The sequence below is a fragment of the Triturus cristatus genome, chromosome 2_1 (assembly GCF_964204655.1).
Source record: "Triturus cristatus chromosome 2_1, aTriCri1.1, whole genome shotgun sequence".
Lineage (NCBI taxonomy): Eukaryota > Metazoa > Chordata > Amphibia > Caudata > Salamandridae > Triturus > Triturus cristatus.
In genome coordinates, this window is record NC_140581.1 from 515799540 (window position 1) to 515826288 (window position 26749).

The 26749-nt window shown below is 42.9% G+C and overlaps 1 protein-coding gene across 1 annotated transcript in view; it reads left to right on the forward strand.

The window, feature by feature from the left end:
- Positions 1 to 1939: 1939 nt before the first annotated feature.
- The window catches only part of ATG10 (autophagy related 10), a 549992-nt gene continuing 525182 nt past the window's right edge, over positions 1940 to 26749 (forward strand). Inside the window, exon 1 of the mRNA XM_085632419.1 lies at positions 1940 to 2121. The gene's annotated coding sequence lies outside the window, so the exon portion shown is untranslated. The remainder of the gene's footprint in view (positions 2122 to 26749) is intronic.

Here is a 26749-nt window from a genome sequence, read left to right on the forward strand (position 1 = left end):
ATTAAACATAAAGGAGCACTGGCAACGCTGATAAAATGGATTTCATTTTGAGTAGTGAGTAAAACTTTTAAAAAGCCTGCGGTACTGAAACAAGCATTTGCAATGCAATAGGTCTCGCATTTGCAAAAGTTTAAGCTATTGGCATTGTTCATGACAATGCCTTTTTTATCTATTTAATAAAAAACACATAAATAAATGCCATTATCATTTAGAATGCCAATAGCTAGTGTTGCATTATTATTAGCAATGCCAACTGCTCACACTTTTATAATGCGAGACCTATTGCATTGCAAATTCTTGTTTTATAGTTATGCTTAGGACTCGTGCCTTTCAAATCCTTTGCCGAGCTTTACTTTTGCTGAACATCTTTTATTATTGTCTATGGGGTAATTCTGCCACATCCATCGCACTATTTCATGTCTCTTTCTCGTGTTATTTTGATTTACCGAATATTCACTCTTGCCTGACATTCCACGTGCTTCATTTTGACTTTCATCAGAAGCTGCTTCTTCACTGGCCATAGACTGCTCAGCTCATTGTATTATTACAATTGTTTCGCGTATAGTTTGAGTTTTACTGATCCACAGTCTGTCGCCTTTGTTCTGGGTGTATGGCGCGTTAATTGGCCTTCCAGTGTTTGGTTGACCAAACCCTCATATTCACATGTAGCTGCTAATCCAGGAAACGCAGCTCCATAAACACGTGAACTCCTGTCTTAAACAAAACGTGCAGCTTTACACTGCAGCATTCTTCCTGGGACGAAATGACTCACTGAGTTTTAAATGACATCTTGAAATGTGCCTAAAGCTTGGTCCTGCTGTTGAATCCCTACAGATTAAACCTTCCTCGTCTCTGTCATGTCCTGTCCTGTCACCTGCCGTTCCCAGACCTGTTGTCACATTTGTGTTTCATTGCAGCAAGAAGATGATTGTTTTGTTTCTTGTCACTGTCAGCGTGAACTCTTTTTTAGTACATAGACTGACAATAATGTAACCCACGGGGATCAATTTGTAAATAAAATAAGCAAGCATTGACATAGCCAATAGGTCTCGCCTTTGGGACCTTATAAGTATTTAGCCATGCAACAGTTAATGTTGTTGCAGTAAGGATATTGTGCTGCACAACTAAACACTTATAAGGTCTCAAAGCGAGACCTATTAGCTATGCCAATGCTTGTTGATCATGGGATGATGGTTAAGCATCCTCGCATGCCCCTTGCTGTGCCCCATTCCCTCAGAAACACACTTCAGGACTTATTAACAAACAGATTCAGGTGGGGGAAAACGATTTGTAAAGCCAAAATGGCGTTATTTTAGCTATCTCTAACCTAAAATTGCCTCTATTCCAATGTTGATCAACAGGGAAGATAAATTCCCAGTTTGTTTCATTAATAATGAATATTTTCCTCCTTCCTGTTACCAGCCATAAACATACACAGCTCTCAAGTTTAAAAGTTCCATGGGCAAGTAGATAATCTAAGACAGGTTTCTGATTTGTCGTCAGAGACTTTCGTTCCGGTCTTTAGAATCAGGTAAAATACGACTAGAAATCGGAGAATAGCAAAAATCTGGACTAGAGGAGCTACTCCTTCAAGAAAATAGTAAACTGGAGAGCTCTGCACACAGATTTAACTGAAACAACTTTCAAACTGCTGACTGAGAATGATGCACATAATCCGAAGCTAACGGTATATCGCTATCACAAGCCTGGCAGCGCCAAGGGTCCAGCAGTACCCCATATACCATTGGCCTCTGTAGACGAATGAAGAGGCTCCGACCGAGGAACGCGACTATGATGAGCATGTACAGCGCGCTCAACCAAGAAGGGCGGCTCACGTGCGGCTGGGTGATGAGTTCCGGAGCAGCAGATGGTCACATCCGCTACAGAACCGATTCCTAGGAGATGATTGGGACGGTCTTTTTAGGGCGGGTCATTTAGTTCCACCAATCACAGAATTTACTAGGGGTACAGCTCCAAAAACACACTTAGTGCCTGCCATCCAATTTCCCAGAACTATTTATATTGTTTTAAAGTCATCTTTATCGTTGAAGCCCCTCCCCTTCCTTCGACACGGAAGGATCATTGGAAGCAATTGGATGTTTAGAATATTTCTGACGGAAGGTAAGATTAGTGTTCAAAACCTTCCCCTTAATCAGGAAGCGGGGTGGTGAACAACACGAAAAGCAACATCAGTGAAATTATACTTCAAAATGTTAACACGAAGACCTTGCTAAATTAGATGTATGCATGCACTTGCAGTGAATGGATACCATATGTAGGTATCTAGGTAAAAAGTTGCCCGTATATTCGTATAATAGCAGACGTTCCATAATTTAGAAATTGCTGGTGTACTGAAAGCTATGGGCTGCTTTGAAAGCTGGATGAGCTGACATGACCCAACCACACAAGGCTGGCCCCTCCCTGCTACGGTGTGGGGCGGTTTTCAAAATATTTCTATAACTGATTTTGATTTCTAGCCTGGAACTGATGGTTAGAGGGATTAATAAAGAAGCGGGAGTATATTTTATGCAGGAGTAAGCCAACACAAAGCTGTTTTCGGCATCAGCAATCAAAAGTCTCCCACTTAAATCACAAGCATTGGCGTGCATGATATTATCCCTAGTGTCTTGTAACGGTGCAGAGGAATAATCACGACAAGTTGGTGTGCATTTGATACTTTTATTTGAATATTTCAAGGAGAGCATGTCTCTCCGCATCTCTTCTCTATCACGCCTTGATTCTCCTGAATAACTCTTCCCTTTCTGGTTCTTCCTTTTGCCTTCCCCTGCTAGAGTCCCCTGTTCCCCTTAAGTACCACTGCCCTGACACCAACGTCCAGTTACAACATTACTTCTCCCAACACTCACAAAAGATGATTCTCATTATTGACATAGATCTTTAGATTTCTTTAATAAGTCGGGCACGTTTTCTAAATGTTCGTTGTGATCGGTGTAGGGATTGGCATCGTGGGCTTGCTTGTTGGTGCTGCCGCCATTGGAGTGAATACAGGGTCATCTTCTCTGGCGTGTTCCTGATTAGCTTCAAAGGCGTCACCATTTGAGATGGCTGCAGTTTTATTGACTCGTAACGCGCAGAATGAGAGATGTTTCTGGTTATCCTCTTGTCATCAGTGGCAGCCATGATCATAGTTTCTCCTAGATTAGTGTTGTGACTTACCCCTGTTGGTTTGCCCCGCTTCCCCCCTCTTCTTTCCCGCACCTTGGTCCTGCCCTAGAATGTTGGGATGAAGTCTCCCTTAGAATGTTGGTGACAGCCTGACTGTGACAGGCACCAGCGGCGAGCTGGAGATGTAGCTTTATAGACAGAAGAATAAAGAAGCAGTGACTTACTTTGGCGTCTGTCTTTACTTCATTAATTGGCGACGAGGACGGGATGCTGTGAAGGGACAGCGCTGCATCTTCCCCTTAATTCTTCGTCTCGCCGGCTGGTTGCAAGTTCCATCGCAGCGGTGTCAGTGAAAGGCCAGCGTGAAAGCGGTGTGGTTCCAGCACATACAACTTGAGGCAGGGCGCGTCTGCTGCCACTTAAGGTCATTGCTGGCTTTCACAATTTAAAGGAGCTGTGAGGTGTTGGGTGAGGACGCTGCACGTATGCGGTCAGCAGCCCCTGTGACACTCAGAGTCTACGACGGTACCCAGTGCGCTTAAACCCTTTTGTGCACTTCAGGGTTACCGAGTGGCGCTGACATCAGAAGCGAAGCTGAGGAAAAAAAAATTTGAAGACGCGGAGCGACGCCAAGGTAACCACCCCGGTTCAGGTGGCTGACGGATCCAGTGTGGAGACAGGAGGGTTATGCTGTCGGTGGCTGGCGTTGAGTGAGGTAAAGCGCAGCTGTTCCGGCGACGCGCTGTGAGGAATTCGTGTGGCAGCTGATCGACGCGCTGTGAGGAATTCATGTGGCAGCTGATCGTGTGAGGCAGAGCGAGGGTCCTGGCGACGCGCTGTGAGGAATTCGTGAGGAGATTCGACGGCGTGAGTAGAGGCGTTCCGGGCCAGGCTGGTCGAAGTAAATGTAGCGGTGTTTCTACGCAGCAGTTTCCTCAAAGTGAAGAAAATAACTATACGGGTATTTCAAGAGCAGGAGGCGGGAAATCGGCGAAGGAGGAAATAAACTATATTTACTTGGACAACTCTGTCATTGTGGGGGATCGTAGGTACGGAGTCCACGGAGGCTCATTCTCTAAGCAAAGCTAAACCTTCAAAGCAGATTCAACAATGCAAGTAAGACATTGACTGCAGCGCTGAGACAGCGAGGAGGAGTAGGAGGGGAAAATTCAAAATCTACTCTGCTTTATAAGTAGTCTCAGCTCTAAGGGACTTAATCTAGGGTTGGGCATTGTTGTGTTGGTCTTTAACTTATTTTTCTTTTCAGAAAGGGATGGTATGCTAACGCTCCATTAAGGGGCTTTTACGTGGTGTACATCGGAGCTTGGAGCGAATAGGGAGAGTCATAACACGCAAGCCAGTGAAGGGAATTTAGGGCACCCCCCCCCCGCACTAAGTTATAGTTCCAGAAAAGCTTTCCCCCACACAAGGTATGGCTGGTGCTGGCATGAATCAACCACCCGCGTTCTTGAATGAAGTAGGAGAGCCTGATATACCATGGCATAGATGGGAAGGTATTTTTAAATCATATCTTATTGCCATTGGGGGTGGAAATTTTTCCAATGTGAGAAAACAGCACATTTTACTGCACAATCTTGGGGTTCAAGGAAGGAAAGTTTTTGAAGATATCACAGGGAGGTTAGTGGAGGATGAGACTGATGATGAAGAGGTCGGTGGAGATGTGTATGAATACACATTGAGGAAGTTGGAAGAGCACTTCAGACACAGGACAAATGTAGTACTAGAAAGGCATAAATTTTTCAAAAGGAGTCAGAAAAGGGAGGAGAAAGTTTCAACGTATGTAGCAGTTCTGAGGGGCTTATCTGCTACTTGTGAGTTTGGAGCTTTGACGGACTCCCTTATCAGGGACCAGTTAGTGCGTTGTACCAATGATACTAAAGTGCAGGAAGAGTTGTTAACTAGGAACCCTGACTTAGAGGAAGCGGTAAACATAGCAAAGGGATTAGAACACACAGCGATATGCATGAAGGAGATAAGATTGTCTTCTGGAGAGAGAGGTGACAAAGGGGAAACCAAAGCTGGCATATCAGAGGAGGCAGTGTGTAAGGTTAGTGAAAAAATAAAGGAGGCTCCCAAAAAACAGACGGAGAACTGGCTGTGTTTCAGATGTGGCAGTCCCAATCACTTGGCAAATAATTGGAGGTGCCCAGCTAGGAGCATGGTATGCAGGAAGTGCGAAAGGAAAGGACATTTGGCGAAGGTGTGCAAAGCATTTATACCCAGAGTGCATGAAATTGGGAGTGCAGAAGATGATTTGGGTAATGGAAAAAAGTATATCTTCCAGATTGCTCAGGGGGGCATGGAAGGGAAAGTACATTATCCTTCTTGTGAGGTAATTTTGGAGGGGGAAAAGTTTCAAATGTTCGCAGATTCCTGCTCACCATTTACACTCATTGAGGAGAAGGGATTTAAAGAGAAATTTACAGAGAAAAACATGGAGATAGAGAGGGCAGACATCAATCCCTTAGGGTACAACAAGGAACCTATACCTTTAGTGGGGATGGTGAGAATGAGAATTACCTTTAAGGACAGGCACACTGTTGGGAAGGTATACATCACCAAGAAAGGGTCAAATCTTCTAGGGTGGAAGCACCAGAAGGACTTAGGTATTAAATTGGACCCGAACAATGAAGAACAGGTTATGTTAGTAGAACCACAGGGAGTGTGCAATGATTTCATTAAACAATTTCCAGAAGTATTTTCTGATAAACTGGGTCAATTGAAGAATTACATGCACAAAATTATCCTGAAGGAGGGAGCCAAACCAATTGTGCACAAGACCAGATCCATTCCACTGCTCATGAGGGAACCTTTAAAGGAGGAACTTAGTAAATTGGTAGAGCAGGGGGTGATAGAGGAAATAGAAAGTTCTGAATGGTTGGCACCCATTGTTATCACGACCAAGGACAAAGGGGGCAGCATCAGATTGTGTGTGGACTTGAGAGACTTGAACGCTAACATCCTGGTGGATAGACATCCCTTACCAAGGATAAATGAAATGTTGAGCACAATCCATGGGGCAAAATTTTTCAGCGTGCTGGACTTGTCGTCCGCCTACCACCAGGTGGATCTTCACCCAGAGTCGCAGCTGTTAACGGCCTTCACCACCCCATTTGGAAATTTCAAGTTTGTAAGGATGCCATTTGGTTTGGCATCGGCCGCTGCCGCATTCCAAAGAATAATGCAGCATATCCTGAAAGACTGTAAGAAAACTATGTGTTTCCAAGATGACATACTAGTGTACGGATCTAACGAGCAGGAACATGGAGAAAATGTTGAAAGGGCACTCAACAAATTGAAGGAGGCGGGTTTCACAACAAAGGAGAGTAAGTGCAAATTGGGGGTGACTTCAGTGGATTATTTGGGGCACGTCATTTCGGAAGAAGGCATTAAACCAAAAATTGACTTGGTGGAAGCAGTAAGGAGAGCGTGTCCTCCCGCAAGTAGAGAAGATGTTCTGTCATTCTTGGGCTTGGCAGAATTCATGGCGAAATATATAAAGAACTTCTCAATGATATCTCAACCCTTAAGGGAACTGATAAAAAAAGATTCAACATTCACCTGGGGGAAAGAACAGGAAGAGGCTTTCAAGTTGATAAAGGAAGCCATAATTTCAGCCCCTTTCATAGGAAATTTCGAGATTACAAGGGAAACCCTGATAACCACGGATGCTAGTGGCAAAGGGGTTGGGGCAACTTTGGCCCAGAGAGTGGATAATAAAGTGAGAGTGGTAGCATTTGCATCCAGAACATTGACAAGTGCTGAAGCAAACTATTCAACGGTAGAGAAAGAAGCGCTGGCAGTGTACTGGGCAATACAACATTTCAAGTTTTTTGTGTGGGGCGCACCATTTGAGGTGTGCACGGATCACAAACCCCTACTAGCCATTTTCACAAAAAAAGATATGGAGAACATGACTCCCCGCATCGCAAAATGGGTGTTGGGGCTACAAGGTTACAACTACAAGATGGTGTATGTACCTGGTCAGCAGAATAAGGTGGCAGATTTTCTGTCGCGAACTCCCATGGATACAGAGGTAGGGAGTCAAGGGGAAAAGGCAGTTCTGGAGATTTCGGTAAAAGCTGTGGCTAAAGAGCAATGGGACCTCCATATGGAACAAGATGACATCATTAAGGCCGTAAAAAACTATGTGATTAAGGGGTGGCCAACCAGATGTCAGGCTCTTCCTGAAGTAATACAACCCTTTTGGAACGTAAGAAATGAGTTGTCGGTGGAAGGGGATTTTCTTCTAAAGTCAGGAAAGTTAGTTCCCCCGGGGGGACTCAAGAATCGCATCATGGATCTCGCACATGAGGGACATCTGGGCAAGAGTCTGTGCAAAGCGAGATTAAGAGCGGATTTTTGGTTTCCATGCATGGACAAATTGATGGACGAGAAAGTGAGTGAATGTGAGCCGTGCAGCATGAGCGACAAAAGCAAGGTTACCAGGCGGGTTCCACTGAAACCAGTAGAAGTACCGGAGGATCCATGGCAAAAGTTGGGATTGGACATTGCTGGTCCCCTCCATGGTTTAGGTCCACAGGAAACGTATATGTTGGTCCTGATTGATTACCATTCGAACTGGATCACACATAAATTCGTTAACAAAATCAATACTAGGACCCTGATAGAGTTTTTGACGGAAGTCTTTTCCACAGAGGGCATCCCGACTAGTATCATCACAGATAACGGGGTACAGTTTGCATCAGAAGAAATGAAGGAATTCTTAGCAGACATGTCCATAACACACATACGTACGCCTTTGTATTGCCCAAAAGCCAATGGAAAGGTGGAGAGAGCAAATAGACTGTTAAAAGGATGCATTCAATTGGCAGTAACATCACGGAAGCCAGTGGAATCGGCCGTAAGGGACATGTTGTGGTCATACCATACCTCACCTAACCTATCCACTGGGTATTCACCGTTTGAGCTTTTGAGGGGGAGAAAGGCAGGCTCAAAGTTGTCTCCAAATTGGATGCCCCAAGGGAAAACAAGGGTGGTCAACCCGGTAGAGCTAAAAGAGAAGGTTTCAGACAAGCAACAAAGATACAAGGAATGGTACGACAAGAAATGGGGGGCCAGGCACAAGTCTTTGTTTCCAGGACAAAGAGTTTGGATTAGGAAACCGGTTGGCTACAGCAGCAAAGGCGGGAAATTCTTTCCCCCAGAGAAGATCAGGGAGGTTAAGAGCAATGTGGTCATACTAGAGAATGGGAAAATGTGGAGTATGGATAGAGTGGCCACTAATCAAGGGGAAACTAGTGGAGCAAACAAGACAATGAGGCAGGGTGGCAGACGGGAAGAGGAGCAGAAGAGTTATGGGCAAAGACCCAGAAATGTACCCGCATGGCACAGAGACTATATGATGTGTTAAGGGAAATTAAAATATTATATAATGATGTTACCCCATCCCTGCATGTATAGGTTTCCCGCAGGTCCCCAGTTGGGGTCCTCTCAGGGGAGGGAGATGTGTTGTGACTTACCCCTGTTGGTTTGCCCCGCTTCCCCCCTCTTCTTTCCCGCACCTTGGTCCTGCCCTAGAATGTTGGGATGAAGTCTCCCTTAGAATGTTGGTGACAGCCTGACTGTGACAGGCACCAGCGGCGAGCTGGAGATGTAGCTTTATAGACAGAAGAATAAAGAAGCAGTGACTTACTTTGGCGTCTGTCTTTACTTCAATTAGTCACTTGTAACAGAGGTTTATGATATAGGCTATCTGTCTTTTTCCTCTGTCCTTGTCTGACCAGGACCCAATACCCTTCCTGGATAGTGGATGTTTATGTTTTCCGTCGAGTGTCCACATATTCGTTCATCTTGCTCTTTTTGCTGCGGTCCTTCTGTGCCATCTTTTCCTGGTCTGGAGCTTGACAGACATGACCAACCAGATTCTCCCAGGTGTGAATTCTAGTGCGCACTGCTCGTCGCAGCCCCACATGGCACCATGCACCTTCTGGCAGTTTTGAAATTTGCAGTGACAGTGTTGGTTCTTCTTTGTCTACCTTTTGGTTGGTCTTGCCTCCTTCCAGGTGTCTCCTCATGTCAGTCAGGAGATGATGTACCACATCTTGAAGAGTGACTTTTTCTGCGGTGGCTTCGTGATGACTTCAAGTGAAACTGCCGGTGGTCTTGCGTGGTCATTGACAAAGGGGTCGTATTCTATAACCTGGCATGTCTCAACATGTTGTTGGTAGGGTTTTAGGCTTTTCCAGGTTTGTGGACCCCGTATTGTATTTATTCTAACTTCAGTCTCTTCGCAGTTGGCCGGCTGAGTAAGCTGTCTGCTGCTTCAAGTTCATCAATTAGGTGGATTTGAGCTTCCACAGTTCTCTCCTTGTACGTGAGAGTCATTTGAAATTGTCCTAGGCATGGCAGTGGCTCTTTGGACATTCAGGCGTACACTCATACAGTGTTTTTTTTAAGCTTGAGCTTCTGGTTCATCTTGCTGTGTTCTGTGACATAGATGTAGTTGAGAGATGCCCCACTGTCTAGTACGAATTTGGCTGGATGTTAACCCATTGGTATGTGTAGTCTTGGGTATTTCTTTAGCCTTTCATGATCAGCAACAATGCAAACATATTCATTGCTGTCCTGAGATGTAGATGTGAGCGATCTCGAATCACGACATGGAGCGATGAGATCTGTAAGTAGCATGCAACCGTAGACTTTATCACTAAGAACTGAGGGAACGTTAACCCCTGTACCACATACTGCCTTTATGAGATGTCGAGGTCTGGATTCTCATGATTTTTTTCAATATGTCCGCACACTTTCTCCAAATGATTTTCCTTCCTGCAGCGCCAATATTCTTGACCTATAGCAGGGCATGGTCCAACATGCGGGTAATCTTGACCTCAGCGATAGCATTCCACTATGTGGTCTTTCCTTTTGTCCTTGTGCTTTGGACTGAGACGACGATCTGTGGATTTGGGTGTGTGGCTATATTCAGACCGACCTCGGTCCTCGTGGCGAGCCAGGAGCCGAAATGCTTGTTCCCGTTTTTACGATTTTCCCGCCTCTATCTTTATTGCGTGTTCTTCCGCTTGGTTTATTGACTCTGGTCATTCTTCTATGTCATCTTGGGAATAGTTTTCTTTAGAAGATGTCAACGAAGTGACTCCGATTGACATCCTTCTTTAATCAGTAGACGGGGAGCATCTTCTGTTGTGAAAGTGTCAAACATGCAACATTGTGAGAGTCATTTTAGGCATGTAATGAATCCCTCATGGGTTCATCCTTCTCTTGCGAAGGCCAGATTGAAGGTATATGTGGTAAATGAAGTTAAACCACACATTTGAAACCTTTTGAATCTCTTAATTCCGCCCACCGAAGCGCAACTTTCCCTCACCAGCCTCAGCATAAACTGCTTATGCTTCAAATTGGACCAAGGTTCTGTTCTGACAAAATATGACACATCTTACTTCTTTCATATAACAATAAACAATAACAGCATGGAACTGTAAATAAATTCAACAAAGATAACTAAACAAAAAAAGTTGGCCTAACGGTTAGGGCGCTCGAATTCGGACCTGGGGGAACTGGGTTTGAGTCTCGGTAACGAAGCTAAAACATCCTGTGATTCTGGGCAAATCACTTAATCTCCCCGTGCCTAACAAAAAAAAAAAAAATTAAATGAATGTGTGTCCTCATGTAACGTAATTGGTGCTATGTAAAGCGCTCTGATACCTAATTGGATTCGGGTCAAGTTCGCGCTATATAAAACTCTGCTAAAAAAAAAGTTATAAATCTAAGCATTTCCTCAAAATCATTTGAAGAAGGGTGCCGGAAGAAAACAAACAAAGTTGGGGAATGTTAGAATAAAGTGGAAATAAATATAAACCAAAAGAACAGTGTAAAAGACTCAAGCTTAACCCAACCCATAATCCTGCAGATATGCAGGGATCTTTCTTTCTCTTCGCAAGTAACAATCCCTCCTGTCACCTTGCAAAGGCCCTCCAACACTAGTGGCCCCATCCATCTCTAGTCTTTCTCTGTCGATGGAACTAGGTATTCCCTCTCCTGCCAGCATAAAACCACTGCAATCCTCATCACTTTCCACCACCGATCTGTTACATTCACCTCCCTTCCAATACAAAGCTACTCTGCGTCTGTTCCACTTGCTTCCATTCTTCAACACCACTCATACACATCCTTGACCTTGAATGGACTCCTAAACTTAAATAGAGACTTCTGCTAATACAACCAACCTTAACTTTCACCCAGTCACCTTTCTGAATCTTAGATTCTTTAAACCCTTTCCAAGGTGCACATGGTTCCTCCCTATGTTCCAACTTCTCTGCAACCAATTTAGTCCTTGCCTTGCGTCCCCTCATAACCTCAAATTGGGATCTTTTGTGTCCCATATTGATAATGGTTCGATGTGCCCACACAGCTTCCTAGACTGCCTCAGCAACATCCATTCTACCCTGCATGGCCAACTGTACAGTACCCTTAACCATGTGATACATTCTTTCTGTAGTACCATTACCTGGTGGGATATAAAAGGTAGTACGGTGATGGTTAATAATGAACAGATAAAAACTCCTTCATTTCACAAGATGTTAGTTGGGTGCCATTATCGGTCAACAAATTATGAGGGGAACCTTCGTTCCTGAAAATCTCACGTGAATTGGCAATAGTACTTCTTGTAGAAATATCTTTCATTAATATGATCTCCAACCATTTGGAATAAGCATCCGCTAGCACCCAGGCAAACCTCAAATCTTGACTCACACCCGCCAGACGTCGAATAAAATCCAGACAAACAGTGTGCCACACCTCTCTAGGATCCTGAATATGACCCATTTAGGACTGCACCCCAAACGTAAGTCGTTTTTCACTCTCTCTACACACCAGATACCTTTCTACCCATTGAGAGGTTTGTACGTCAACCCCTGGCCACCAAAAAGTTTCCTTCACTCTTCTCCAAGTCATGGTCTGTCACAGGTGTTCGGATTGGACTGAATACACAAGGCTGTTACGCTCGTATTTAGAGAGGCTACTAATCCTGCACACATATATACAAAGTTCCAGTATTGGGTAGTGGAGAAATGGATTGATGACTCCAATTCTAATTTTAATAATGCAGATTCCACTAATGCTCATCTGAAATAAGAGAAAAGAGATTCATATTTCTACAATAATTCTTAGAGAATATAGGATCATATGTGTGCAGATTGATTGGCCAGTTTTATAATACAGCCCTATGAAATGAGTTCCGCTGTTTGACACGGTTGTGCAAAAACGACATAACATCTACAGATGTGGATGTATCCCTCAATTAAACAGATTGAAAGCACATCTCATGGGAGATTTTAACGTTTGTCCTGAAGAAGGTGGTCTTTTATTTTGTGACTTCCACCGAAACGCGTCGACGCATGATCTAGAAGGCAGACTAGAGATTGTGGGGACATCTGTTTTCTGAACAACTGAGTATTGGAACATATGTCAAGGAGAACAGTTGATCCGGATCTTTTGTCTTCCTCTTTTAGCCGATAAGAAAGTACCTTTCTTACATGTTCTCCCCATTTTGAATATTATGCATAAAATGAATATTAGGCTTTTTAATATTTTTAATCAAGATTCAAGATTCAAAAATACTTTATTCGGTTTAAAAGACAAAAACCATGAAAGCAACAACATCAAATTACAATTTACACAGGGAGAATATAAGGGAGAAAAGGGTCAAATTATATTTCATCAAGACCCATTGTTTTCCGAAATTTAAAAACATTTTTAAAAAAGCTTAAAACTACAGTAACAGTTAAAACAGTGTCCATTCTCTGAAATTCTAAAAAAGCTGGGCGACATTTATTTATTTTCAGTTCTTTAAGGAGTGGAATAATGTACTTCCTACGTGGTAAAGTATAAAATTTGCAAAAGAATAAAATATGGATGTCAGATTGGGGCGAAGAATCATCACACGGACACAAGGGCAAATTAGGCAACCATGAATTCATTACTGGGAAGGACAGAAGTCTAAAAACAATATTTAATCTAAAACGGGTCAAAAGAAATTGATCATAATTTGACATCGGCAGGGTTAAGTATGGCTGTACTTTGTTACTAGTTAACAAAGGAAGATGCGAGGTTACTGTCTTTTTCTTCATTTCCTCTTGCCTTCTTTTTTCCATGAGATATTCCATACATAGCCTAGACAAAAGGTTCCTGGATATGTTGCCCATTGAGAGTGGGTCTTCAAAATATTGTTGGCAGCCAATTTTATCAAAAAAAGATTTAACATAGTTTAGCCAGTCCAATCTACCCACATTTTCCAATTTTAAAACATCCAGAAAAATGGCCCGATTCATAGCACACTCATTAGTAGTCCATACTCTATGCCACAGAAGGATGGGTTGTATTCTGATTATGTCAGATATATAGGTTAGTCCAAGTTCGATGTGGCAGATGTAAGTCGCAACACTTTGAGGTACTATTAGGACATACCTCAAAAACCTATTCTCGGCTTTTTGGATTGAGTCAATATTGGAGTACCCCCAAAGACCCGAGCCATACATGGCAACCGATGTACATGTAGCTTTATAAATTGTCAAAATTTCTTTTATCGGTTTCTTACCCAATTTTTTGATAAAATTCTTCAAGGCCATTGTAGTTTTTTGGAACAAAAGAGTTCTGGCCTTTACCGCACAAGTCCACGCCCCAGTTTCATGGAACAAGACACCAAGATAAGGGAAAGTAGAAGTAATTTCCAAAGGAACATTATTCAAAAACATTCTTTTTGTCTGCTTTCCAGGTCTATTACCACAGTTCATTGAAAAGGTTTTACTACAATTGACTTTTAAATCTAAGCTAGACATAAAGATCTCAAAAGATTGTATCAAATTTTGTAGTGCCACAGGGGTACGGGCCATTAGAACTGCGTCGTCCGCATACAGGAGTGCAGGGATAGACCTCCTCCCAACCTTAGGCATATCCCTGCATTCCTGAAGTAGGCGACGCTCAAGTCCATTAATGTATACCAGAAATAGGAAGGGGGCCAAAACGCACCCTTGGCGCACACCCCGGCCCACCTCAAACCTTCTAGTGCATTGGCCCCCACTACCATAGCGTACCGAAGCTGTGGCCCCTGAGTATAAATCTTTCAGAAAACAAATAATGGACTCTTCCACACCTATCTCTCTCAAGATTGCCCATAATTTGACATGTGATACACAGTCGAACGCCGATGAAAGGTCGACGAACGTGAGATACAAGTGTTCACCCTTTATCCTCGCATACTTAGATTGTAAAATCATTAGATGTTCGACAGTGCCAATGCCCTTTTGAAATCCATATTGTAGGTCGCTCATTATTTCATTCTCCTCAGCCCAGCTTTGTAATCTTGCCAAGATGATTCTCCCAAGGATTTTTACAGATGAGTCCAGAAGGGAGATTGGTCTATAACAAGCACAACATTGTCTATCTCCCTTCTTATATATAGGAACAATGACCGAGGTGAACCAGGATGGGTTTAAGCCCCTTGCCAGTGCTGCATTAAAAAGTTGTACCAGCATGGGACCCCAGATCTCAATATTTGCTTTATACAAGTCAACAGGGATCCCATCAGGCCCTGCGGCCTTGCCACCCTTCATTGCTTTCAAGCCCATATTGACTTCCTCCAGGGTTATTACCAGTTTTTCAACCCCGACACCTGTATTGTCCCTTATAGCAGGATCTATGGTATGGCATTCATCTTGAGACCTATAAAGATTTGAAAAATGCACCACCCAGTCCTCCTCAGCGATAGCGATCTCTATTCGCGCTTTGGAATTATCGTAGAGGAACGGGGTATTAACGGCCCTCCAGAATGCAGACGCATCCTTCAGCTGTGATGCTTCACATAACACTTCCAGGGCCTCCTTTTTTATGGCATTTTTTCTATTTTTTAGGGCTTCATTATATTTTTTCCTGCAGCTTCTTATTTCAATAGGATTTCGGGGTATCCTATGAATGGCGCTTTTCAGGTCGGTTAAAGACCTGGTGCAGGCGTTATCAAACCAGCTTTTCTTACCCTTTGCCCTATTCTTAACCTCCACCCACAGATTTTTCTTAGTTGTGGAAGCTATTATATTTAAATGCTCAATTATCAGCTCGCTGTTAGACTTTTCATCCAAACAGATATCAAAGCTGTTTGGGCAAGCATTCAGCAACTTACCTAAAAACTTTTCCGGGACAACCTTACCCCACTTTAAGTTGTACCCGTTTTGTCTACCAAGGGCCACATCGGGAACTGTACACATAGAGGGCACGACCTCATGCCAATCAAAAAAAGGGTTTTCAGCCTCCATTATTTGGGGCAGATGGTCACTTACTGGCAGCTACATGATGTTTGACTTGATAATCTTATGGCTGCAACTATTTGAAGCAATGATAAAATCAATGGTAGACAGTGCTCCTCTGCTGATAAATGTGGGCACAAAGGTGGTAGGTTTTTGGGCGATTTCATTTACAAATCCCAGATCATACATGAACAATATATCGTTTAATAGGTCCCCGATCAGAGAATGTTCGAAATGAGTTAAGTTTATCTCCTGCTCAATCGTTAGACCACACATACCCTGTTTACCTTTTATACAGAGTTTGCAATTAAAATCTCCCCCCCCCCCCCCCATAAAATCATGAATTCCCTGTCGGTTTTATCTATTTCATGTTGTATATCCTCCCTCAGCATTATTAAGATGCTAGGGATTTCTTTCCTCGGAATATTATTATAAAAGTTTATAACAAACCCATTATATCCCTTCTTATTTCTTAGGGTTATTAGTTGATAAAAACTAGATTTTGGCGTAAACCAAATCTTATCACATTTAAGCTGGTTTGAGACAAAGGTAAGTAAACCACCCTTTGCTCTTCCATGATTGCCCCCCACAGCCGGGGTAAAGAAACTTCTGTAACCGTTAATATGCACTGGATCTAAAGACCAGGTTTCTTGGAGAGCCAAAATGTCATGTCCATCTATAACAGTTCCCCAGGATGGGTTATTAATTCTCTCCCTTAATCCTGCCACATTCCAAAATAGGAGTGTACAGGTTTTCCTTATTTCATTAGTTCCAAGGTCACATAAAAATCCTTTATCCCTTGCCTTCTCAGATTGCTTGTAGCAGGGTCCTCCGTTATATCCCCCATCATTTGAATCCAGTATGTTCGAAACCTTACAGCTGGCCTTCCTGATATCAGCGTGAGTCACACTATGAGCGGATTGTACTTGCGTATTGTCCTCAATACAATCCCTTGGCCTCTGTTCATTAATTTTCTCGTTAATTTTGTCAGTGTGCCCCCCTAAGCCTAGTAGTTGACTATTGCAGATGTCCTTCTTGTGTCAATCCACACATTCAAGGCGGAGAAAACATCAAACCGATTGTGGGTTGATATGTTATGAACAGGCAGAGCAATGCCTCTATTATCCCACAGATAATTATTTCCATAATTCAGGCCTCGGGTGGATGGATAGGGCTGCCTAGGATGGGGATTAAGTGAGCTATATGGTTGCACAAAAGGGATCCGGCTGTAACCATGATGGTTGAAAGCAGTCCTATTATCAGTCTGCCTTCTTTCCTCCTGATTCATACGATGTTGGGCTGGAGAGTATGGGTAGAAATAATTAAGGTAGTGTGTAGAGATGGAGTCACTACTGCTTAGGTCATACCAGTCCCCAATATGTCTAACTGCTCTTTGATCTTTAAAATTTACGATAATCACATCCCCTTTTTTGTCTTTAGGACGAGACCCCACCCAATTGCAGCGCCTGACATGTAGGATTTCCCCATTTATGTAGGCAGGCAAAGGTCTGTTATTACACAGCCAGTGAATGACTTTATTCCTTAGGGCTTGATAATCTTCCCTATTCTCAGAGGGGAGCTCAGGGACGCCCGCCATAACGATCGCATAGGGGGCAGCTTCTGGTGGTAAATCTACTATACTGTGGGATTGCCAGTTTTTATTAGTAATGTTCCTAGACTCACTATCCTTATTGGCCTTATTGGCCTTATTTTGTAGTGGTACTGATTTTACTTCTGAGGTCAGATTATCTACCATATGATCACCTGCTTTACTTTGTGGTTGCGTCCTATGGGCAGGCTTTTTCTTCAACGAGGGCGGTGTTGACACTTTATTCGGGGAAGGACAGGATGGCATTTGTCTAATCTGGTTAGGTGGTAGGGTGATGGAGGGACATGGTGGAGCAGGTATTGAAGCTATCATCACTTTTGCAGGTAATTTACTGGGGTTTATGTTGTTTAGTCCTATCACCAAACCAGAAAGTGAAAGTGTATTATCTGCTACCTTTTTCTCTATTAAATCCAGGTGCGTGTTAATCATCATGATATTTTCCAGAAGGGGCTGCATTAAAGATTTTACCAGGTACTCAATTTTCTCCAAAAGACCACCCTCACTAATAGAGCAGTGAGTAGCCTCTAAGGCGTCGTGAGGGGGGTCGGTTGATCCATCGCATCCCTCAAAATGGAGGTTGTGTTCCTCTGCAGAATTTCAGTTTGCCACTTTAATGATAAGCCTCCCCCACTTTTCTTACGTTCAACCTCAGGTGATAACTCATCTTTTGAGTTTGAGGGAGACACAGGGGAAAATCTAGGGAGATATAATGACCCTTCATCGTCACTGCTAATACAGAAACTCAACAAGGACTCACAAGTGTTATCAGGCGTACTTAAGGGGGAATCATCAGTGCGAAGGCTAGCCGGGACTTCCCCTGTGTCCTCCTTAACTCCAATATTAGATAAGCCAGTAGGTTCTGTTAAGAGGTTTGTTAACTTAGTCAATGATGATGGCACAGTCCCTGATTCCCCCAAAGCGGAGCTTTTTCCCAATGATAGCTGCGTTAAGGAGCCCCTTTTATGATTAGATGTTGCTACTCTTTTTTGGTCGTGCTTCCCCCTATGCCTCCGTTGTGCTTTTTTATATTTCCTTACCGATCCTACGGGTGACGGGGCATGCTCTAGTTCAGCCCTAGAATTAACTGGCTGACCTACATGCCTCTCGTCATGCACCTGGGCTGAGGCCAATACAACTTTCTTTACACTAGTGATAGGGTTACTAGGCGCATGTGTATCCACCAGTGAGAGAGGCGCCTCTTCAAGTAACATTATAGGGGTCTCCTTGCCCAGAGAAGCCCTTCTGACATTGTTGATCTGGTTCACCTTCTTAATCAGGTAGTTGTCCATTGTGCCCATCCCGTGCAGAATATTGTCACTTTTACCTTTGGCCATCAAAACAAAGTTGTTACTGGCAACAGAGACAAATAAAGTATGTGTACAAGATGATAGCACATGTACTGACCCCAGGTAATCGACACTATTTACCCCAGTAGTTGTACGTACATGAGCTCGCTGGCAGCCTCAAGTGGACGGACCATGCACAGCCAAGGTCTCTGGCCCAGGCCAGGCTCCTCAGGCCTCTGAGGGCCACAGAGGGCCCGCCCTTTGCCCGGGCTTAGCCCGGCGCTGCCCGCGCGCTGTCCCGCGATGCGGGAGGAATGCTCGGATTTAAACCGCCTCCGGGCGCGTGAGTAGCGTCAGCTGATCCACCCTCCGGAGCTGGGGAGTCTGGGGAGTGTAGTTTTCTCCACACAGCGGCCGCGTTGTCAGCAGAGCGGCGGCGGGAGGGAATGAGGCCAGCGACACCCAAGCCGACCACAAGGAAGAGCAGGTAGGTTTGAATGAGTCCCCCAAATTCACCACAGCATCAGGGCAACACCCGCTCCCCCGGAGGAATGCTCGGATTTAAAGCGCCTCCGGGCGCGTGAGTAGCGTCAGCTGATCCACCCTCCGGAGCTGGGGAGTCTGGGGAGTGTAGTTTTCTCCGCACAGCGGCCGCGTTGTCAGCAGAGCGGCGGTGGGAGGGAATGAGGCCAGCGATACCCAAGCCGACCACAAGGAAGAGCAGGTAGGTTTGAATGAGTCCCCCAAATTCACCACAGCGTCAGGGCAACACCTATTTTTAATCAGTGAAATTTATTTATGTTATTGTTTTTGACTATTTACTTTTATTGTGATGATAAAAAAAAATTTGGGTCATATTGAAATAAATATTTGTTATGTATGAGAACATTTTATCGTGTCCAGGTTCTGGTGACTGAATGGTTTGGTTGTGAGCCACTGTGCAATTTTGTAGACGTGCCGAAAGGGGGAATACCTGGTTTTGACTATTGTCCCTCTTGAGCCAACTGGATAATTTTCCTTTTAAGATTTTCAGGTGGTATCAATCTGTCCCCCTCATTAAAACACTCCCTTCGCAGACAGATTATTCATCCAGTAACTTGACAAAAGGCCTCATTGAAATTGCAACCGTGTTCTCCCTCCTACCTCCAGTCACCACCATCTTGCAAACAACCTGCAAAGCTTCATCTCTACTCATTTCCGGCACCCATTCTTCCTTAGAGAAAACATCAACTCCATAGCATGCAACTTTTTCCAGCCACGCCACCAAAACCTCCCTTTCATATTGCAAACGGCCTCGCCATCAGCCAGCTTCCAGTCCACAGACGAACATGACAGGGCATCATCTTGAGCATTGTGCCACCTAGGAATGTGTTCACAGAATACATGAATTCTTGTAAGCGAGCCGGCATTCTTGCCACTCTGGCTGACTGTTTTCTGGCCCCACCAGGAATAAAGACTTTCATTAGTGGTTTATGATACATCCTCAATATGAAGTTGACACCTCCTGAAATATTCCGCCGCCCTGGCTGCCGCCAACGTCTCGTGCTCAGTGACCGAGTACGTCTCAGTTTCCGTCAGAGAGCGCGATGCAAAGGCTAAAGGCACCCACCCCTGATGCGCTAGCATGAACAGTGAGAACAGATTTCAAAGAAGTATCAAAAGGTACTACAATACCAGCATCACACACATACTGTTTGATCTTTTAAAAACACTGTTTTTGTACATCACCCCACTTGAAAGGACACCCATTTCTCAATAAAACCTTCCAATCCTGTCTTTGTTGCAAAGTTATCCACAAATTTTGTATAGTATTCTATGAGCCCCATGAATAACCTTAACTGCCTTTGTGGTTGGGCTGTGGAACTAATTTTATTGCTGTTAGCAAGTCCCTCTTTGGTTTCACTCCTTCCCCTGAAATAGTATGACCCAAATACTCTATTCCTCACACAGAAAGGCACACTTCTCCTTACGCATGGTAAGACCCACATCCGTCACCTTTCTGAAGACCTTCCTCAAAATTTTATTGTGCTTCTCCACAGTTGCTCCATATATCAAAAATTCATCCTGGAAAAATGTGACGTTAGTAAAACCTTCAAATACATGTAACATAATTCTTTGAAAAGTAATATAACAAATAATGTATAAGAGATATGAATGCAGTGTAATAATATTAGATGTATGAATTTGCTTGAATTATTACACAAATAAAGATTTAATTAACACTTTAATGTTTTCATTTTTGTCTGGTTCTACTCATTTCAGTGTAGCGTGGCAGTGCTGTACGTTCAATCCAATGTGATTTTATTGGAAAGTTAATGAAAAAATTAAAATTGTAAAAAACTAAATTTTAAATTACACCGATGGAATGTCAGGAATTTCATGTTATGGTTGTTACCCCAAATTCCTGAAATGGCGCCATGACGCCATAAAGCGTAATTATGCGCTATTCACAGTAACATTTTCAAGCAAGTGTTTTGGAATAACATGAACACTCAGAACATAGGCAGCTGTTGCTTGCGCTAAAGTTTTGTGCTAAAAGACAGATTTGCATTTTCCATAATTGCTTGCTTTTTTAATTACGTGAATTTCACTCACCACTGTGAATAATCAACAAGACACTATCAATCATAAAATCATGGTCCAGAAAAGCACTGGATAAGATAAAAAGAAGGCTAGTTCCAAGTGTGCCAAAATTGTTTCCAGTGATCTATATAACAGTTTTAGCACTTTATCCTAACACTAGATTCACCGTTTTGCCGGTGGAGTAATTAATGTATTAGTTATCAAATAGTACCTTACGCGTCTGATAGAAAGGCATCATAAGGTTAATCAGGACCCTGATAATACCAACTTAAAATCTGTCCTTTACTTGCAGCTTCTGGCCTGCTTGTTCATTATATTTTACAAAGCGGATGTTTATCTGCGGAAATTATCCATTTAGGCACAGAATTAGGGCTTGCTGACAAGTTTTGACCTTCACGTGCTCCTGTACGAGCTTCAGTAAGTGCAGGGCAAACACATATATGCAAACTAGTTTCATGTTTATAATGAACATGGCCTTTACCTACAACTGCATCAAATCTTTAGCGGGGACTCTGCCAATTTGATGGAAAAAGTTTTACTAAAATGGGGTTGCCGATGGTTGAAATCATAGAAATTAATAACCATCCATGATGGGTTTTTCCACGTTTCCTATTTGTTCTGTTCACTCGAAACGTTTTTCCCATTTTTGAATGAATTCTGGCTGTTTGGTATTCCAGAGCCGGTCCAATGGTAATTCAGGGCAGAAGGAAAATATTTGTCCCATGGACTATTATATCATTGTTTAGTGTTTGCATGGTAGCTGCCCATGAGCGCTTTACATCACACGCATGCATTACACAAAGACAATAAATCATCTAAGTATGTAAATAATTGTGTACATAAGACAATTAATGTTACGAGATGCGGGAGTCACATATCGTCCTTATTGGTAGGCACTATGTGTTAAGATGGCAAGGTGGGGAGAAACCCAAAGTCACGATATAAAACGTAATGCAGTAGTTGGGGTTGCCTGTACTAAAACATGATTACTACCCATATGAACTCTTTTTAGCAACCCTAGAACAACGAAAGATTAAGAAAAAGACAGTAAAGATCCTCTATACCCATTCCTTTGGATCTTTGTTTCACAGGCAGTAACACCCTTACCCAGCTACATAAAATGCAAATTTATAATCTCAATGATACACGATGCGCTTTGCAGTAGGCACATTAACACTCTAAGCTGACTTTATAAGTCAAAACTGTGACTAGACCACACACTGATCTCTCCAGCAAGTGGATTAACCACGTAATCTCACCATTATTAGTATCCTATGAAATGTACTGGGCACCCAGATCTCTGCAGCAGGTGCCTTAACCTCATACGATTCTCTTTGTGACCAGTTGATTAAGTCACAACAAATGTAATGTCACCTTTGTCCTTGTTGCCAATTTATGTGCAGCAGAGTTAAAAAAAGAAAAAAAGATTTTTACATTGACTGTCAGACTCTTTTCATGAACCCGTCCCTTGTGACTCCAGCACGTTTCCGCTGCCCCACGTTGACCCTAGGCCTGGGCGGCAAATTATGTTCCGCTCGTGGAATTTGCGGAATTTCGGTAATTTCGCGTTCCGTGGAGAACGCGAAATTGCCCAAAATTGTGCGTTCCGCAACTTCGTGAAATTTTTTGCTTGCTCGCGTTCTCAAAATGCGTGTTCACGAGATATTTTTCCCCCAGCACGCAAACAGCAATTGTGATCAGAAAAAAAGCATCGCAAACAAGCAATTCCGCGCCTTCGCGGAATTTCTGCGTGTTCGCGGAGATTTTTTACCGTTTCGCGGAGATTTGCGTGACGCGATTACGCAAATTCCGCCCACCCCTGGTTGACCCCCAATTTATGGGTTCCCAGAATACTTTATTCCAGTTCTAGTACTGCCTGCAATCCACTGTGAATCCCATGATAGTCTGACATGTACTCCAAATGTTGATGTAATCCTCCAGACTCCATTTGCGACTGTTTTGTGAATAAACCCTTAGTTTAAATGTCCTATTAATATTTCTGTTGTACGTTTATAGTGATTCATCTCATCGCTCAGTATTTGCTAAAACAAATACGTCATCCTAATTCATTGCTCTGCTGGTGAGTTGCACTACAAAACCTAATTGTAGCCACACTTGTTTGCAGCCTCCTTCGCTCATAATACACTTCTTCCAGTAAATAATCCGGTAACTGAATCTTGAGTTATCACCCAGCACTGTATTACCTCCCCATTCAGGGTTTTCCAGACTGATATTGGAGTTTGTGCACAGAATTTTGATTGTTTTCCCTTATCCTGAACTAATTTCACCATGTTTTACCTGCTGAATTATGATGGGGTATAACCTTGTGGGATATTACTTCAGCACTCGTAATCTCGGTTTGGGCAGACACAGGAGTTTCCACCCAAATCGAAATTCCCTCAAACCTCTTGAGGGCTTCAGTTTATAAGCTTCCCGTTTATGTTTTTGATGAATTCATCAGATATGTTGGTTATCTCTACACTAGATCCAATAGCTCTGTTTCACACAAGAGCCTTATTGGGCCAGATGTTTGTACATTGGATTCGTTACATTTTGTGAATGGACCTGTATACTAATAGGTCACATCACAAAATACCGAATCGCAGTGGGTCACAATTCGATTTACCTCATGATTGTTAATGTGGCAGGTCACAAATTGTGGCTGACAATGATTCTCTGCCATCACAGGGATGGTGTGTCTGTGATTGCTTTAAAATAAAGTAATCTTTGTTTTTTTTTTAAGGAAGTCGGTTAACTTAATGTAAAACGGGATGCATTTACAAAAAAATGTAAAACGATTGTAAAACAAATTTTCTAAGAGTAGACAGAGGACCCATGGACTGTTGCATATACTTAAAAAAATGTTTTTGGACCATTCTCAAAGGGTTCCCGTTTGCGAACGGGTTCCACCTCCTTTGAGGTTTTGGTAAAATATAAATGTTTTGCAAACGCATTTCAGTCGCAAAACATTAATACATACCATAAAGAATCACTATTTGGAAGGGACACCCTAAACACGCCCCTTTCAAATAGTGATTCCTTATGTTTATCTAAACCCATTTAGCGATTTGGTAACACACATTTTCTTGTCTCAGTCCCTCTGATTGACTTTGTATGGTTTGCAACGAGAAAATGCATTAGTAAATCTGTCACGTAGTGTGTTATTATTACTTACCATCACCAATGGTAATGCCAATGCCATTTGCTGGACAAGCGTTCCAGTGTCAGTCTTTGTGGATTTGGAGGGTAAAACATGTCATAATGTATCTGCAACGTCGTCTCTATCTTGCCAGCAGGTGCCTCTTCTTCAATGCTGTTCAGAGAGGTGGGGAAATATACCCTTGGATGCTTGGGCAATCTATATGATAATGAGTAAAGGGATGCCTACAAGGGATTTTGTTGAGAATTCTTACTCTAGTATAGGATGCTTTTATGTTCAACCCCAAATGGTCTTGAACCTTTGAACAAATCTATGCTTATATAAAAATATTGAAAACATATACAGTTTATGAATGAATAAAGATTTCAAAAGCACAGGAGAATCTTTTTCCAAAAGTACAAAACGTTATTTAATATGGATTAAAAGGGTACATTCAAATATAACAATACATCATGTTTGAGGACGTGTGAAACTATCTACAAATCATGTGCATAGTCATCTACTCCACATATTATAACGAGTGAAGAATCTTGGGCTACAGAAAACATTCACTATTGTACAACAAATGATAGGGAAATAGATGAGAAAGTCGACGTTTCGGTCTGTTGTGGCAATTGTCTGTCAGACCATCTTCAGGACATACAGTCGATTGTTTAAAAAGTCCCTTATCATAAGTCCACTTCACAATTAGGACCCATTAGTTGTGAAGAAATTAGTCTGGATAGTTCTTTTCAAACCAAATTTCTCAACAAAATGTTTGTTATCCGATTTGAAGCATCCTATACTAGAGTAAGAATTCTCAACAAAATCCCTTGTAGGCATCCCTTTACTCATTATCTTCTTCAATGCTGCCAGTAGCTGGATTCGAACTGATTTGTCATGCAGTTTTGTTTTGTGTTGACATGTCAGTGTTTGAAGGTGTTTTGAATCATTAACGTTAAACTCAATTGAAAAACAATAGTATTTAGCAACCTATTTACGTTGTTTTAAAACATCCAAACTTCAGGCAATTAGAGCAGAGACCTGGAGTATTTAGCCCCCGCAGAGCCACCATACCTCAGATTTCTTACCACACTTTGTGTGTTAGGGAGTCTTCCTGTGCTCTGATCAGTCATAGTATTTCTATATTATTCTTTTCACCTCCAGCTTACAGCTATCCTTTCATCACCTATCAACATCTAAGGTACTGCTACAGAGTGTGTTTGCCTATATTCTCACAGAATGCCAGAGTCTAAAAAAGGGCTGTTTAGGCCTCGCAAGACCTGTGGGCAAAGCAGACATTTGTCGGAGGACCCTCATAAGGAGTGTCTATATTGCCTTTATCCTCATCACAAACCCAAAGGCTGTAAGTACTGCCATACGTTTTGTGCCAAAATCCTCATGGACAGAAAGGGTAGACTGCTTCTATGGCTCCAGAGAAAAAAGTCAATCTCTGATCGTGAGGAGAATGTTTGTTCTACTCAAAGACTCTAAAAGATCAAAGTAAATTGTAAAATAGGTTTCTTAGGAGAGAAAATCCAAAAAAAGACCGGACTAGCCCTTCCACTTCTCATCAGAGGTCTGGCTCAGCACCTCTGTCTGCTCCTCATACTCCTTTCAAGGAGTCTTCCTCACTATCTGACTGACCGTCGATGGCACCGTCGTCGAGGATTCTGCCGTCTTCAGCGACAACTGCTGTTTCCACGTCATCAGCGACGTCCACCACATCGACGGTCAAGACGTGGACAGCAACAGCTTTGTGGAGCAAGGAGATGACTGTTATTCCGTTGTCAGCGACAATGAGATTGTCCCCGTCGGCGAGACCTTCATCGTTGGCCACCTCACCGTCGATGACCGCATTTAAGGCTGTTCTACAGATGAAGACTTCTCACGCCGCGTCGTTGGCATTGCTGTCATCTATGTTGTTGTCGACAGAGAGAAAAAAGATTCTAATGCCACCATCAAAGCCAGCATTTAAGGACTATTCTAAAATCTCACCATTTCCCCCAACTCACCTCATTTGTCCATAGAATTACACTTGGCGTCCATTTTCAGATACAGACGGCGTTCTGGCCAATCATCCTTGTGGTCCAACAGGCTGGTCTATGAGTTTATGAAGGGTCTCTTCAGGGCTTACCCACCTGTAAAGCCTCCTCCACTGCTTTGGCAGCTTAACACTGTCTTATCACAACTCATGAGGGCTCCATTCGAGCCTATTCACAAGTGTGATCTCAAATTCCTTTCTTGGAAAGTGGCTTTCCTCTTACACTTCACATCTGCAAGACGCATTCGCGAAATCCAGGCTTTCACCATAAAAGAACCTTACCTTTAGTTCCGACCTGACAGAGTAGTCCTACACACTAATCCCTCATTTATTCCCCGAGGTACCTTTAACATATCACCTCTATGAACCAGTAGTGCTGCTTACTTTCTTTTCCAACCCTGCTTCAATAGCAGAGAAGACATTACACTCGCCAGACATTAAGCGTTGTTTAGATTTCTACTTCCAAAGAATTAAATCTTTCCGCAAATCAACTCAGTTGCTTATCTTTTTTCTCTGCTCCTAGAAAAGGTCACGCCTTAACGCAAGCTAGTATTGCTCGCTAGGTCTCCTCAGCTATACTCCTCTGTTACAAACAGGCTGGACATCCAATGCCTGCAAAAGTGAAGGCTCACTCAGCTTTAAAGAGTGCAGCCTCTTCAGCCCTGT